The following is a 15,842-nucleotide window of genomic DNA, read 5'->3' as shown; positions in this document are numbered from 1 at the left end:
AGATACGTAGATTTTATGTTTGTTTTTGCATTTGTGTGTCTGTGTGTTAATGTGTGTGTATGTATTTGTAGTGTGTGTGAGCACGTGTGTGTGTATTTAGAGTGTGTACTGTATGCGATAAATAAGAAGATTTTGTGTGTGTGTGTGTTTGTGTGTGTGTTTGTGATTGTGTATGTAGTATGCGTGTGCAGTTTGGGTCTGTGTAGGATGTTGAGTGTCTGAGTACTGTGTAGTGCGCGTGTTCTTGATTGTGTATTTATATTTGACCTCCTGTTGAGTTAGGTCTGGACGTGTCTTTATAGTTTTTATTGTGACTCTAATGGGACATTCTTTGTATAGTATGCGTATAAAGTCTGATGAGTGTGTTTTTTTTGTCTGTGTGTGTGTGTAGAATGCATTGTGTGAAGTTTGGGTCTGTGTAGGATGTGGTGTGTCTGGGTACTGTGTGTAGTGCGCGTGTTCTTGTTTGTGTATTTGTATTTGACCTCCTGTTGAGTTGGGCGGAGGTGAAACGTGTTTTCAGTTCGATGAGATCTTGCAGATCCAGATGTTTTAAGAAAGATGAATATATACATCAAAAAATGAAAAAGAACAACAAAAAAATGTTATTTACATGTATGCCAAAATGCATGAATGTTGTGGAAATGACCATCTTATGGACTTTTTACCTTGTAAAAGTCAGAAAACGCGTTTGCTGCGTTCTTAGCGCTGTAAGAGCTCAGGAAAGTGGTTTTCTCACACAACTGATGAGTAGTTATAAATAACATACAAAATGAGTTTGTAATCATTTTTAAGCATCAAAAAATTAAAAAGAACAACAAAAAAAATGTTATTCAACATGTATGCCAAAATGCATGAATGTTGTGGAAATGACCATCTTATGGACTTTTTACCTTGTAAAAGTCAGATAAAGCGTTTGCAGCGTTCTTAGCGCTGTACGAGTTAAGGAAAGCAGTTTTCTCACACAACTAATGCATGATCAAGGTAAAACATACAAGACGAGTTTCAAACCATTTTTAAGCATCAAGATATGAAAAAGAATAACAAAAAAAAGGATATTTTCAACATGTATGCCAAAATGCATGAATGGTGTGGAATGACCATTTTATCGACTTTTTACCTTCTAAAAGTCAGATAAAGCGTTTGCTGCGTTTTTAGCGCTGTAAGAGCTCAGGAAAGTGGTTTTCTCACACAACTGATGGATAGTTATGTAAAACATACAAAATGAGTTTGTAAGCATTTTTGGGTCTCAAAATATTAAAAAAAATAACGAAAAATTTGTTTTTCAACATGTATGCCAGAATGCATGAACGTTGTGGAAATGACCATCTTATGGACTTTTTACCTTGTAAAAATCAGAAAACGCGTTTGCTGCGTTCTTAGCGCTGTAAGAGCTCAGGAAAGTGGTTTTCTCACACTACTGATGGATAGTCATGTAAAAACATACAAAATTAGTTTGTAAGCATTTTAGGTCTCAAAATATAAAAAAAAAAACCAAAAATTTGTTTTTCAACATGTATGCCAAAATGCATGAATGGTGTGGAATGACCATTTTATCGACTTTTTACCTTGTAAAAGTCCGATAAAGCGTTTGCTGCGTTCTTAGCGCTGTAAGAGCTCAGGAAAGTGGTTTTCTCACACAACTGATGGATAGTTATGTAAAACATACAAAATGAGTTTGTAACCATCTTTAGGTCTCAAAATATAAAAGGAAATAACGAAAAATTTGTTTTTCAACATGTATGCCATAATGCATGAATGTTGTGGAAATGACCATTTTATGGACTTTTTACCTTGTAAAAGTCAGATAAAGCGTTTGCAGCGTTCTTAGCGCTGTACGAGTTAAGGAAAGCAGTTTTCTCACACAACTAATGCATGATCAAGGTAAAACATACAAGACGAGTTTCAAACCATTTTTAAGCATCAAGATGTGAAAAAGAATAACAAAAAAAAGATATTTTCAACATGTATGCCAAAATGCATGAATGGTGTGGAATGACCATTTTATGGACTTTTTACCTTGTAAAAGTCAGAAAACGCGTTTGCTGCGTTCTTAGCGCTGTAAGAGCTCAGGAAAGTGGTTTCCTCACACAACTGATGGATAGTTATGTAAAACATACAAAATGAGTTTGTAAGCATTTTTAAGCATCAAAAAATGAAAAGGAACAACAAAAAAAATTTTATTCAACATGAATGCCAAAATGTATGAATGTTGTGGAAATGACCATCTTATGGACTTTTTACCTTGTAAATGTCAGATAAAGCGTTTGCTGCGTTCTTAGCGCTGTAAGAGCTCAGGAAAGTGGTTTTCTCACACTACTGATGGATAGTCATGTAAAAACATACAAAATTAGTTTGTAAGCATTTTAGGTCTCAAAATATAAAAAAAAAAACCAAAAATTTGTTTTTCAACATGTATGCCAAAATGCATGAATGTTGTGGAAATGACCATTTTATGGACTTTTTACCTTGTAAAAGTCAGAAAACGCGTTTGCTGCGTTCGTAGCGCTGTAAGAGCTCAGGAAAGTGGTTCTCTCACACAACTGATGGATAGTTATGTAAAACATACAAAATGAGTTTGTAAGCATTTTAGGTCTCAAAATATAAAAAAAAACCCAAAAATTTGTTTTTCAACATGTATGCCAAAATGCATGAATGTTGTGGAAATGACCATTTTATGGACTTTTTACCTTGTAAAAGTCAGATAAAGCGTTTGCAGCGTTCTTAGCGCTGTACGAGTTAAGGAAAGCAGTTTTCTCACACCACTAATGCATGATCAAGGTAAAACATACAAGACGAGTTCAAACCATTTTTAAGCATCAAGATGTAAAAAAGAATAACAAAAAAAAGATATTTTCAACATGTATGCCAAAATGCATGAATGGTGTGGAAATGAGCATTTTATGGACTTTTTACCTTGTAAAAGTCAAAAAACGCGTTTGCTGCGTTCGTAGCGCTGTAAGAGCTCAGGAAAGTGGTTTTCTCACACAACTGATGATGGTTATGAATAACATGCAAAATGAGTTTGTAAGCATTTTTAGGTCTCAAAATATATAAAGAAAAAGAAAAATTTGCTTTTCAACATGTATTCCAAAATGCATGAATGTTGTGGAAATGACCATCTTATGGACTTTTTACCTTGTAAAAGTCAGAAAACGCGTTTGCTGCGTTCTTAGCGCTGTAAGAGCTCAGGAAAGTGGTTTTCTCACACAACTGATGGATAGGCATGTGAAACATACAAAATGAGTTTGTAAGCAATTTTGGGTCTCAAAACATAAAAAAAAAATAACGAAAAATTTGTTTTTCAACATGTATGCCAGAATGCATGAACGTTGTGGAAATGACCATCTTATGGACTTTTTACCTTGTAAAAGTCAGATAAAGCGTTTGCTGCATTCTTAGCGCTGTAAAAGCTCAGGAAAGTGGTTTTCTCACACAACTCATGGATAGTCATGTAATACATTTAAAATTCGTTTGTTAGCATTTTTAGGTATCAAAAAAATGATAAACAATAACAAAAAAAATGTTATTCAACATGTATGCCAAAATGCATGAATGTTGTGGAAATGACCATCTTATGGACTTTTTACCTTGTAAAAGTCAGAAAACGCGTTTGCTGCTTCCTTAGCGCTGTAAGAGCTCAGGAACGTGGTTTTCTCACACAACTGAAGGGTAGGCATGTAAAACATACAAAATGAGTTTGTAAGCATTTTTGGGTCTCAAAATATAAAAAAAAAAAACCGAAAAATTTGTTTTTCAACATGTATGCCAAAATGCATGAATGTTGTGGAAATGACCATCTTATGGACTTTTTACCTTGTAAAAGTCAGAAAACGCGTTTGCTGCGTCCTTAGGGCTGTAAGAGCTCAGGAAAGTGGTTTTCTCACACAACTGATGGATAGTTATGTATAACATACAAAATGAGTTTGTAAGCACTTTTAGGTCTCAAAATATAAAAAAAAAAAATAAAGAAAAATTTGTTTTTCAACATGTATGCCAAAATGCATGAATGTTGTGGAAATGACCATTTTATGGACTTTATACCTTGTAAAAGTCAGAAAACGCGTTTACTGCGTTCGTAGCGCTCTAAGAGCTCAGGAAAGTGGTTCTCTCACACAACTGATGGATAGTTATGTAAAACATACAAAATGAGTTTGTAAGCATTTTTAAGCATCAAAAGATGAAAAGGAACAACAAAAAAAATTTTATTCAACATGAATGCCAAAATGTATGAATGTTGTGGAAATGACCATCTTATGGACTTTTTACCTTGTAAATGTCAGATAAAGCGTTTGCTGCGTTCTTAGCGCTGTAAGAGCTCAGGAAAGTGGTTTTCTCACACTACTGATGGATAGTCATGTAAAAACATACAAAATTAGTTTGTAAGCATTTTAGGTCTCAAAATATAAAAAAAAAAACCAAAAATTTGTTTTTCAACATGTATGCCAAAATGCATGAATGTTGTGGAAATGACCATTTTATGGACTTTTTACCTTGTAAAAGTCAGAAAACGCGTTTGCTGCGTTCGTAGCGCTGTAAGAGCTCAGGAAAGTGGTTCTCTCACACAACTGATGGATAGTTATGTAAAACATACAAAATGAGTTTGTAAGCATTTTAGGTCTCAAAATATAAAAAAAAACCCAAAAATTTGTTTTTCAACATGTATGCCAAAATGCATGAATGTTGTGGAAATGACCATTTTATGGACTTTTTACCTTGTAAAAGTCAGATAAAGCGTTTGCAGCGTTCTTAGCGCTGTACGAGTTAAGGAAAGCAGTTTTCTCACACAACTAATGCATGATCAAGGTAAAACATACAAGACGAGTTTCAAACCATTTTTAAGCATCAAGATGTGAAAAAGAATAACAAAAAAAAGATATTTTCAACATGTATGCCAAAATGCATGAATGGTGTGGAATGACCATTTTATGGACTTTTTACCTTGTAAAAGTCAGAAAACGCGTTTGCTGCGTTCTTAGCGCTGTAAGAGCTCAGGAAAGTGGTTTTCTCACACAACTGATGAATAGATATGTAAAACATACAAAATGAGTTTGTAACCATCTTTAGGTCTCAAAATATAAAAGGAAATAACGAAAAATTTGTTTTTCAACATGTATGCCATAATGCATGAATGTTGTGGAAATGACCATTTTATGGACTTTTTACCTTGTAAAAGTCAGATAAAGCGTTTGCAGCGTTCTTAGCGCTGTACGAAATAAGGAAAGCAGTTTTCTCACACCACTAATGCATGATCAAGGTAAAACATACAAGACGAGTTGAAACCATTTTTAAGCATCAAGATGTGAAAAAGAATAACAAAAAAAAGATATTTTCAACATGTATGCCAAAATGCATGAATGGTGTGGAATGACCATTTTATCGACTTTTTACCTTGTAAAAGTCCGATAAAGCGTTTGCTGCGTTCTTAGCGCTGTAAGAGCTCAGGAAAGTGGTTTTCTCACACAACTGATGGATAGTTATGTAAAACATACAAAATGAGTTTGTAACCATCTTTAGGTCTCAAAATATAAAAGGAAATAACGAAAAATTTGTTTTTCAACATGTATGCCATAATGCATGAATGTTGTGGAAATGACCATTTTATGGACTTTTTACCTTGTAAAAGTCAGATAAAGCGTTTGCAGCGTTCTTAGCGCTGTACGAGTTAAGGAAAGCAGTTTTCTCACACAACTAATGCATGATCAAGGTAAAACATACAAGACGAGTTTCAAACCATTTTTAAGCATCAAGATATGAAAAAGAATAACAAAAAAAAGATATTTTCAACATGTATGCCAAAATGCATGAATGGTGTGGAATGACCATTTTATGGACTTTTTACCTTGTAAAAGTCAGAAAACGCGTTTGCTGCGTTCTTAGCGCTGTAAGAGCTCAGGAAAGTGGTTTCCTCACACAACTGATGGATAGTTATGTAAAACATACAAAATGAGTTTGTAAGCATTTTTAGGTCTCAAAATATAAAAGAAAATAACGAAAAATTTGTTTTTCAACATGTATGCCAAAATGCATGAATGTTGTGGAAATGACCATTTTATGGACTTTTTACCTTGTAAAAGTCAGAAAACGCGTTTGCAGCGTTCTTAGCGCTGGACGAGTTAAGGAAAGCAGTTTTCTCACACAACTGATGGATAGTTATGTAAAACATACAAAATGAGTTTGTAGGCATTTTTAGGTCTCAAAATATAAAAGAAAATAACGAAAAATTTGTTTTTCAACATGTATGCCGAAATGCATGAATGTTGTGGAAATGACCATTTTATGGACTTTCTACCTTGTAAAAGTCAGAAAACGCGTTTGCTGCGTTCTTAGCGCTGTAAGAGCTCAGGAAAGTGGTTTTCTCACACAACTGATGGATAGTTATGTGAAACATACAAAATGAGTTTGTAACCATCTTTAGGTCTCAAAATATAAAAGGAAATAACGAAAAATTTGTTTTTCAACATGTATGCCATAATGCATGAATGTTGTGGAAATGACCATTTTATGGACTTTTTACCTTGTAAAAGTCAGATAAAGCGTTTGCAGCGTTCTTAGCGCTGTACGAGTTAAGGAAAGCAGTTTTCTCACACAACTAATGCATGATCAAGGTAAAACATACAAGACGAGTTTCAAACCATTTTTAAGCATCAAGATGTGAAAAAGAATAACAAAAAAAAGATATTTTCAACATGTATGCCAAAATGCATGAATGGTGTGGAATGACCATTTTATGGACTTTTTACCTTGTAAAAGTCAGAAAACGCGTTTGCTGCGTTCTTAGCGCTGTAAGAGCTCAGGAAAGTGGTTTCCTCACACAACTGATGGATAGTTATGTAAAACATACAAAATGAGTTTGTAAGCATTTTTGGGTCTCAAAATATAAAAAAAAAATAACGAAAAATTTGTTTTTCAATATGTATGCCAAAATGCATGAATGTTGTGGAAGTTACCATTTTATGGACTTTTTACCTTGTAAAAGTCAGATAAAGCGTTTGCAGCGTTTGCAGCGCTGTACGAGTTAAGGAAAGCAGTTTTCTCACACAACTAATGCATGATCAAGGTAAAACATACAAGACGAGTTTCAAAAAATGTTTAAGCATCAAGATGTGAAAAAGAATAACAAAAAAAAGATATTTTCAACATGTATGCCAAAATGCATGAATGGTGTGGAATGACCATTTTATCGACTTTTTACCTTCTAAGAGTCAGATAAAGCGTTTGCTGCGTTCTTAGCGCTGTAAGAGCTCAGGAAAGTGGTTTTCTCACACAACTGATGGATAGTTATGTAAAACATACAAAATGAGTTTGTAAGCATTTTTGGGTCTCAAAATATTAAAAAAAATAACGAAAAATTTGTTTTTCAACATGTATGCCAAAATGCATAAATGTTGTGGAAATGACCATTTTATGGACTTTTTACCTTGTAAAAGTCAGAAAACGCGTTTGCTGCGTTCTTAGCGCTGTAAGGACTCAGGAAAGTGGTTTTCTCACACAACTGATGGATAGTTATGTAAAACATACAAAATGAGTTTGTAAGCATTTTTAAGCATCAAAAAATAAAAAAGAACAACTAGAAAAATGTTATTCAACATGTATGCCAAAATGCATGAATGTTGTGGAAATGACCATTTTATGGACTTTTTACCTTGTAAAAGTCAGAAAACGCGTTTGCTGCGTCCTTAGCGCTGTAAGAGCTCAGGAAAGTGGTTTTCTCACACAACTGATGGATAGTTATGTAAAACATACAAAATGAGTTTGTAACCATCTTTAGGTCTCAAAATATAAAAGGAAATAACGAAAAATTTGTTTTTCAACATGTATGCCATAATGCATGAATGTTATGGAAATGACCATTTTATGGACTTTTTACCTTGTAAAAGTCAGATAAAGCGTTTGCAGCGTTCTTAGCGCTGTACGAGTTAAGGAAAGCAGTTTTCTCACACAACTAATGCATGATCAAGGTAAAACATACAAGACGAGTTTCAAACCATTTTTAAGCATCAAGATGTGAAAAAGTATAACAAAAAAAAGATATTTTCAACATGTATGCCAAAATGCATGAATGGTGTGGAATGACCATTTTATCGACTTTTTACCTTCTAAAAGTCAGATAAAGCGTTTGCTGCGTTCTTAGCGCTGTAAGAGCTCAGGAAAGTGGTTTTCTCACACAACTGATGGATAGTTATGTAAAACATACAAAATGAGTTTGTAAGCATTTTTGGGTCTCAAAATATAAAAAAAATAACGAAAAATTTGTTTTTCAACATGTATGCCAAAATGCATGAATGGTGTGGAATGACCATTTTATGGACTTTTTACCTTGTAAAAGTCAGAAAACGCGTTTGCTGCGTTCTTAGCGCTGTAAGAGCTCAGGAAAGTGGTTTCCTCACACAACTGATGGATAGTTATGTAAAACATACAAAATGAGTTTGTAAGCATTTTTGGGTCTCAAAATATAAAAAAAAAATAACGAAAAATTTGTTTTTCAATATGTATGCCAAAATGCATGAATGTTGTGGAAGTTACCATTTTATGGACTTTTTACCTTGTAAAAGTCAGATAAAGCGTTTGCAGCGTTTGCAGCGCTGTACGAGTTAAGGAAAGCAGTTTTCTCACACAACTAATGCATGATCAAGGTAAAACATACAAGACGAGTTTCAAAAAATGTTTAAGCATCAAGATGTGAAAAAGAATAACAAAAAAAAGATATTTTCAACATGTATGCCAAAATGCATGAATGGTGTGGAAATGACCATTTTATGGACTTTTTACCTTGTAAAAGTCAGAAAACGCGTTTGCTGCGTCCTTAGCGCTGTAAGAGCTCAGGAAAGTGGTTTTCTCACACAACTGATGGATAGTTATGTAAAACATACAAAATGAGTTTGTAACCATCTTTAGGTCTCAAAATATAAAAGGAAATAACGAAAAATTTGTTTTTCAACATGTATGCCATAATGCATGAATGTTATGGAAATGATCATTTTATGGACTTTTTACCTTGTAAAAGTCAGATAAAGCGTTTGCAGCGTTCTTAGCGCTGTACGAGTTAAGGAAAGCAGTTTTCTCACACAACTAATGCATGATCAAGGTAAAACATACAAGACGAGTTTCAAACCATTTTTAAGCATCAAGATGTGAAAAAGTATAACAAAAAAAAGATATTTTCAACATGTATGCCAAAATGCATGAATGGTGTGGAATGACCATTTTATGGACTTTTTACCTTGTAAAAGTCAGATAAAGCGTTTGCTGCGTTCTTAGCGCTGTAAGAGCTCAGGAAAGTGGTTTTCTCACACAACTGATGGATAGTTATGTAAAACATACAAAATGAGTTTGTAGGCATTTTTAGGTCTCAAAATATAAAAGAAAATAACGAAAAATTTGTTTTTCAACATGTATGCCAAAATGCATGAATGTTGTGGAAATGGACTTTTTACCTTGTAAAAGTCAGAAAACGCGTTTGCTGCGTTCTTAGCGCTGTAAGAGCTCAGGAAAGTGGTTTCCTCACACAACTGATGGATAGTTATGTAAAACATACAAAATGAGTTTGTAAGCATTTTTGGGTCTCAAAATATAAAAAAAAAATAACGAAAAATTTGTTTTTCAATATGTATGCCAAAATGCATGAATGTTGTGGAAGTTACCATTTTATGGACTTTTTACCTTGTAAAAGTCAGATAAAGCGTTTGCAGCGTTTGCAGCGCTGTACGAGTTAAGGAAAGCAGTTTTCTCACACAACTAATGCATGATCAAGGTAAAACATACAAGACGAGTTTCAAAAAATGTTTAAGCATCAAGATGTGAAAAAGAATAACAAAAAAAAGATATTTTCAACATGTATGCCAAAATGCATGAATGGTGTGGAATGACCATTTTATCGACTTTTTACCTCCTAAGAGTCAGATAAAGCGTTTGCTGCGTTCTTAGCGCTGTAAGAGCTCAGGGAAGTGGTTTTCCCACACAACTGATGGATAGTTATGTAAAACATACAAAATAAGTTGGTAAGCATTTTAGGTCTCAAAATATTAAAAAAAATAACGAAAAATTTGTTTTTCAACATGTATGCCAAAATGCATAAATGTTGTGGAAATGACCATTTTATGGACTTTTTACCTTGTAAAAGTCAGAAAACGCGTTTGCTGCGTTCTTAGCGCTGTAAGGACTCAGGAAAGTGGTTTTCTCACACAACTGATGGATAGTTATGTAAAACATACAAAATGAGTTTGTAAGCATTTTTAAGCATCAAAAAATAAAAAAGAACAACTAGAAAAATGTTATTCAACATGTATGCCAAAATGCATGAATGTTGTGGAAATGACCATTTTATGGACTTTTTACCTTGTAAAAGTCAGAAAACGCGTTTGCTGCGTCCTTAGCACTGTAAGAGCTCAGGAAAGTGGTTTTCTCACACAACTGATGGATAGTTATGTAATACGTACAAAATGAGTTTGTAACCATCTTTAGGTCTCAAAATATAAAAGGAAATAACGAAAAATTTGTTTTTCAACATGTATGCCATAATGCATGAATGTTGTGGAAATGACCATTTTATGGACTTTTTACCTTGTAAAAGTCAGATAAAGCGTTTGAAGCGTTCTTAGCGCTGTTAGAACTCAGGAAAGTGGTGTTCTCACACAACTGATGGATAGTTATGTAAAACATACAAAATGAGTTTGTAAGCATTTTTAAGCATCAAAAGATAAAAAAGAACAACAAGAAAAATGTTATTCAACATGTATGCCAAAATGCATGAATGTTGTGGAAATGACCATTTTATGGACTTTCTACCTTGTAAAAGTCAGAAAACGCGTTTGCTGCGTTCTTAGCGCTGTAAGAGCTCAGGAAAGTGGTTTTCTCACACAACTGATGGATAGTTATGTGAAACATACAAAATGAGTTTGTAGGCATTTTGAGGTCTCAAAATATAAAAGAAAATAACGAAAAATTTGTTTTTCAACATGTATGCCAAAATGCATGAATGTTGTGGAAATGACCATCAAATGGACTTTTTACCTTGTAAAAGTCAGATAAAGCGTTTGCAGCGTTCTTAGCGCTGTACGAGTTAAGGAAAGCAGTTTTCTCACACAACTAATGCATGATCAAGGTAAAACATACAAGACGAGTTTCAAAAAATGTTTAAGCATCAAGATGTGAAAAAGAATAACAAAAAAAAGATATTTTCAACATGTATGCCAAAATGCATGAATGGTGTGGAATGACCATTTTATCGACTTTTTACCTTCTAAGAGTCAGATAAAGCGTTTGCTTCGTTCTTAGCGCTGTAAGAGCTCAGGAAAGTGGTTTTCTCACACAACTGATGGATAGTTATGTAAAACATACAAAATGAGTTTGTAAGCATTTTTGGGTCTCAAAATATTAAAAAAAATAACGAAAAATTTGTTTTTCAACATGTATGCCAAAATGCATAAATGTTGTGGAAATGACCATTTTATGGACTTTTTACCTTGTAAAAGTCAGAAAACGCGTTTGCTGCGTTCTTAGCGCTGTAAGGACTCAGGAAAGTGGTTTTCTCACACAACTGATGGATAGTTATGTAAAACATACAAAATGAGTTTGTAAGCATTTTTAAGCATCAAAAAATAAAAAAGAACAACTAGAAAAATGTTATTCAACATGTATGCCAAAATGCATGAATGTTGTGGAAATGACCATTTTATGGACTTTTTACCTTGTAAAAGTCAGAAAACGCGTTTGCTGCGTCCTGAGCGCTGTAAGAGCTCAGGAAAGTGGTTTTCTCACACAACTGATGGATAGTTATGTAATACGTACAAAATGAGTTTGTAACCATCTTTAGGTCTCAAAATATAAAAGGAAATAACGAAAAATTTGTTTTTCAACATGTATGCCATAATGCATGAATGTTGTGGAAATGACCATTTTATGGACTTTTTACCTTGTAAAAGTCAGATAAAGCGTTTGCAGCCTTCTTAGCGCTGTAAGAACTCAGGAAAGTGGTGTTCTCACACAACTGATGGATAGTTATGTAAATCATACAAAATGAGTTTGTAAGCATTTTTAAGCATCAAAAGATAAAAAAGAACAACAAGAAAAATGTTATTCAACATGTATGCCAAAATGCATGAATGTTGTGGAAATGACCATTTTATGGACTCTTTACCTTGTAAAAGTCAGAAAACGCGTTTGCTGCGTTCTTAGCGCTGTAAGAGCTCAGGAAAGTGGTTTTCTCACACAACTGATGGATAGTTATGTAAAACATACAAAATGAGTTTGTAACCATTTTTGGGTCTCAAAATATAAAAAAAAAATAACGAAAAATTTGTTTTTCAATATGTATGCCAAAATGCATGAATGTTGTGGAAGTTACCATTTTATGGACTTTTTACCTTGTAAAAGTCAGATAAAGCGTTTGCAGCGTTTGCAGCGCTGTACGAGTTAAGGAAAGCAGTTTTCTCACACAACTAATGCATGATCAAGGTAAAACATACAAGACGAGTTTCAAAAAATGTTTAAGCATCAAGATGTGAAAAAGAATAACAAAAAAAAGATATTTTCAACATGTATGCCAAAATGCATGAATGGTGTGGAATGACCATTTTATCGACTTTTTACCTTCTAAGAGTCAGATAAAGCGTTTGCTTCGTTCTTAGCGCTGTAAGAGCTCAGGAAAGTGGTTTTCTCACACAACTGATGGATAGTTATGTAAAACATACAAAATGAGTTTGTAAGCATTTTTGGGTCTCAAAATATTAAAAAAAATAACGAAAAATTTGTTTTTCAACATGTATGCCAAAATGCATAAATGTTGTGGAAATGACCATTTTATGGACTTTTTACCTTGTAAAAGTCAGAAAACGCGTTTGCTGCGTTCTTAGCGCTGTAAGGACTCAGGAAAGTGGTTTTCTCACACAACTGATGGATAGTTATGTAAAACATACAAAATGAGTTTGTAAGCATTTTTAAGCATCAAAAAATAAAAAAGAACAACTAGAAAAATGTTATTCAACATGTATGCCAAAATGCATGAATGTTGTGGAAATGACCATTTTATGGACTTTTTACCTTGTAAAAGTCAGAAAACGCGTTTGCTGCGTCCTGAGCGCTGTAAGAGCTCAGGAAAGTGGTTTTCTCACACAACTGATGGATAGTTATGTAATACGTACAAAATGAGTTTGTAGGCATTTTGAGGTCTCAAAATATAAAAGAAAATAACGAAAAATTTGTTTTTCAACATGTATGCCAAAATGCATGAATGTTGTGGAAATGACCATTTTACCTTGTAAAAGTCAGATAAAGCGTTTGCAGCGTTCTTAGCGCTGTAAGGGCTCAGGAAAGTGGTTTTCTCACACAACTGATGGATAGTTATGTAAAACATACAAAATGAGTTTGTAAGCATTTTTAAGCATCAAAAAATAAAAAAGAACAACAAGAAAAATGTTATTAAACATGTATGCCGAAATGCATGAATGTTGTGGAAATGACCATCAAATGGACTTTTTACCTTGTAAAAGTCAGAAAAAGCGTTTGCTGCGTTCTTAGCGCTGTAAGAGCTCAGGAAAGTGGTTTTCTCACACAACTGATGGATAGTTATGTAAAACATACAAAATGAGTTTGTAGGCATTTTTAGGTCTCAAAATATAAAAGAAAATAACGAAAAATTTGTTTTTCAACATGTATGCCGAAATGCATGAATGTTGTGGAAATGACCATTTTATGGACTTTTTACCTTGTTAAAGTTAGATAAAGCGTTTGCAGCGTTCTTATTTTGTGATTATGGAACAAGGAACTCTTTCAATTGACATACATCATATTCTGTTTATAAAAAATAAAGTGTTTATTATTCTTTAATGTGCCATCTTACACTTAAAATTACACTTTAAACATATAATTTTCAAATATAATAATTTAGAGTGAAAGAACTTATTACTTAAGGCACTAATATCGATAATTTATTATAATTATTATAATTGATTATTATTTTTTGTAAGCGGACGCGCATAGCATGCGAGTTCTACACATTGTTCAAACTTAGAATCCCAGACATCTTTCAACACTTCGCTAAGAAAATTAAAGTTCTGAAAAGTATTATTTGACACAATAATAATTTTATTTTTTATTTTTATTTTATAAAACGACATTACGAGAAATCTGATTTTCACTTCATATGAAAGCAGATTTACACGCTTGTTAAAATAAAGCAATATGAATGATGAAAGTTGCGATCATGACGTTTATATAATAGATTATGTTAATTTATGTGAATTTTTGTTTCAAATGAAATTCAAGTTTAATTTGTCACACACACAGCCATATACAATATGATGTTCAGAGAAATGCTTTTACAACCTCCCATGACCTAAACATAAAAAAAAAGAAAATAGAGGATTCTATAATATATTTTTAATGCAGTATAATTAAGAATACGTATAAATATAAAATAAGAATCTAATAATTATATTAATAAAACAACTTGACATTGTTTATAGTTTACAGAAGAAAATAATGAGGACAAATTAAGTAAGCGGTGAGCAGGAATAGAAGAGATGAACCATGGGGAAAGTACTTCTGATGGAGGGACAGCCTGGAGACGGTGTCAGCTAATGTTTCTGGAGTGGAGAGACACATCGAATCATGGGTTTTTCGCTTGTTGTTTACTTTATGTGCGGTACCAATTTCAAGTAGGATTTTTTTATAATTTCAACCATATAAAGTTTAGTACACGGTGTAACGAAACCACCTTCCTCCAGGACCAAGGTCCTACATCCAACATAAATTAACAACATAAATGAACAAAAACTAACTTACTAAGCATCCTAATTAGCTAACTCGCTGAGACAAGACAGGTTGACATTTTTAAGTCAACAGAAAAAATTTTCTATACTAAAAAAAAGAGACAACATAAAGTGCTCATGCAAAAAGTGACAAAGAGTGACAAAGTCACTCAACGCAACAACATGACATATTCCAATATTTGGAATATATTGAGGTAATGAGTTAAGGTAGTGGAAGGAGAAACAGTAAACAGGACACATTTCCTTAAAGTAGCAGGAAAGATCAAATAGGCTTGTGCAAATGACAACTAATGGGTATTATGCAAGAGCGCAATTACAAATTGGTGTGAAAACTTTTAAGACGGTTGTTCAGTGTGTTTGCACATGTGTCGTTTATCAGTTCAGTCTCAATGTTTTGAGGTAGTTGAGTTATCTGAGTTATTGTGTGTGCGTGTGTGTGCGTGTGTGTGTGTGTGTGTGCCACAAACACCCACATCCACACCCACACACACAAACACACACACACACACACACACATACACACACACACACAATAACTAAAAGTGCTTGGCTTGAATGTTTCTGGTTGGTCAGGAGATAATGTTCTTGGAAACAGTGAACTCCTCCAACTCAGTGAGGCGCCGTAAGTTGCTTAAACACAGTTTTCAAAACTGTCCTGAAGAGCAGAGATGGCTTCTATTGGCCAGGTTTTCACCTGCTTCAGAACCAGGTGTCCCTCTATCATCGACTGTTAACACTGGTCAGTTGATCAAGAGCAAGAACCTGTAAATAAGCCTTTCACATCTAGGCAGACAAGACAGATATCATAGATTTATCATGCTAGGCTACAGTATGTAATTCCAGGAACTGTCTGTCTGTCTAAGTCTGGCTGTCTAAGTTTACTGCTACAACCTTAGGAGCCGCAAAGAATGAAAAGCAGCCAGGAATGTAAAGCACGGAAAAGGCTGAAGGGCAGTATGTTGTGCTAGGTGGTGAGCGTTCCGTAGAAGGCCACAGAACGTTTGTTGAAATGCGTGGGTTACTTGTGACATCTTGTCAAGCAGATAGAGTCATAGGGTCTGAGCTATCCGA

This window comes from Clarias gariepinus, chromosome 4 (genome assembly GCF_024256425.1).
Source record: "Clarias gariepinus isolate MV-2021 ecotype Netherlands chromosome 4, CGAR_prim_01v2, whole genome shotgun sequence".
NCBI lineage: Eukaryota > Metazoa > Chordata > Actinopteri > Siluriformes > Clariidae > Clarias > Clarias gariepinus.
Note: the sequence above shows the minus strand (reverse complement) of the source record.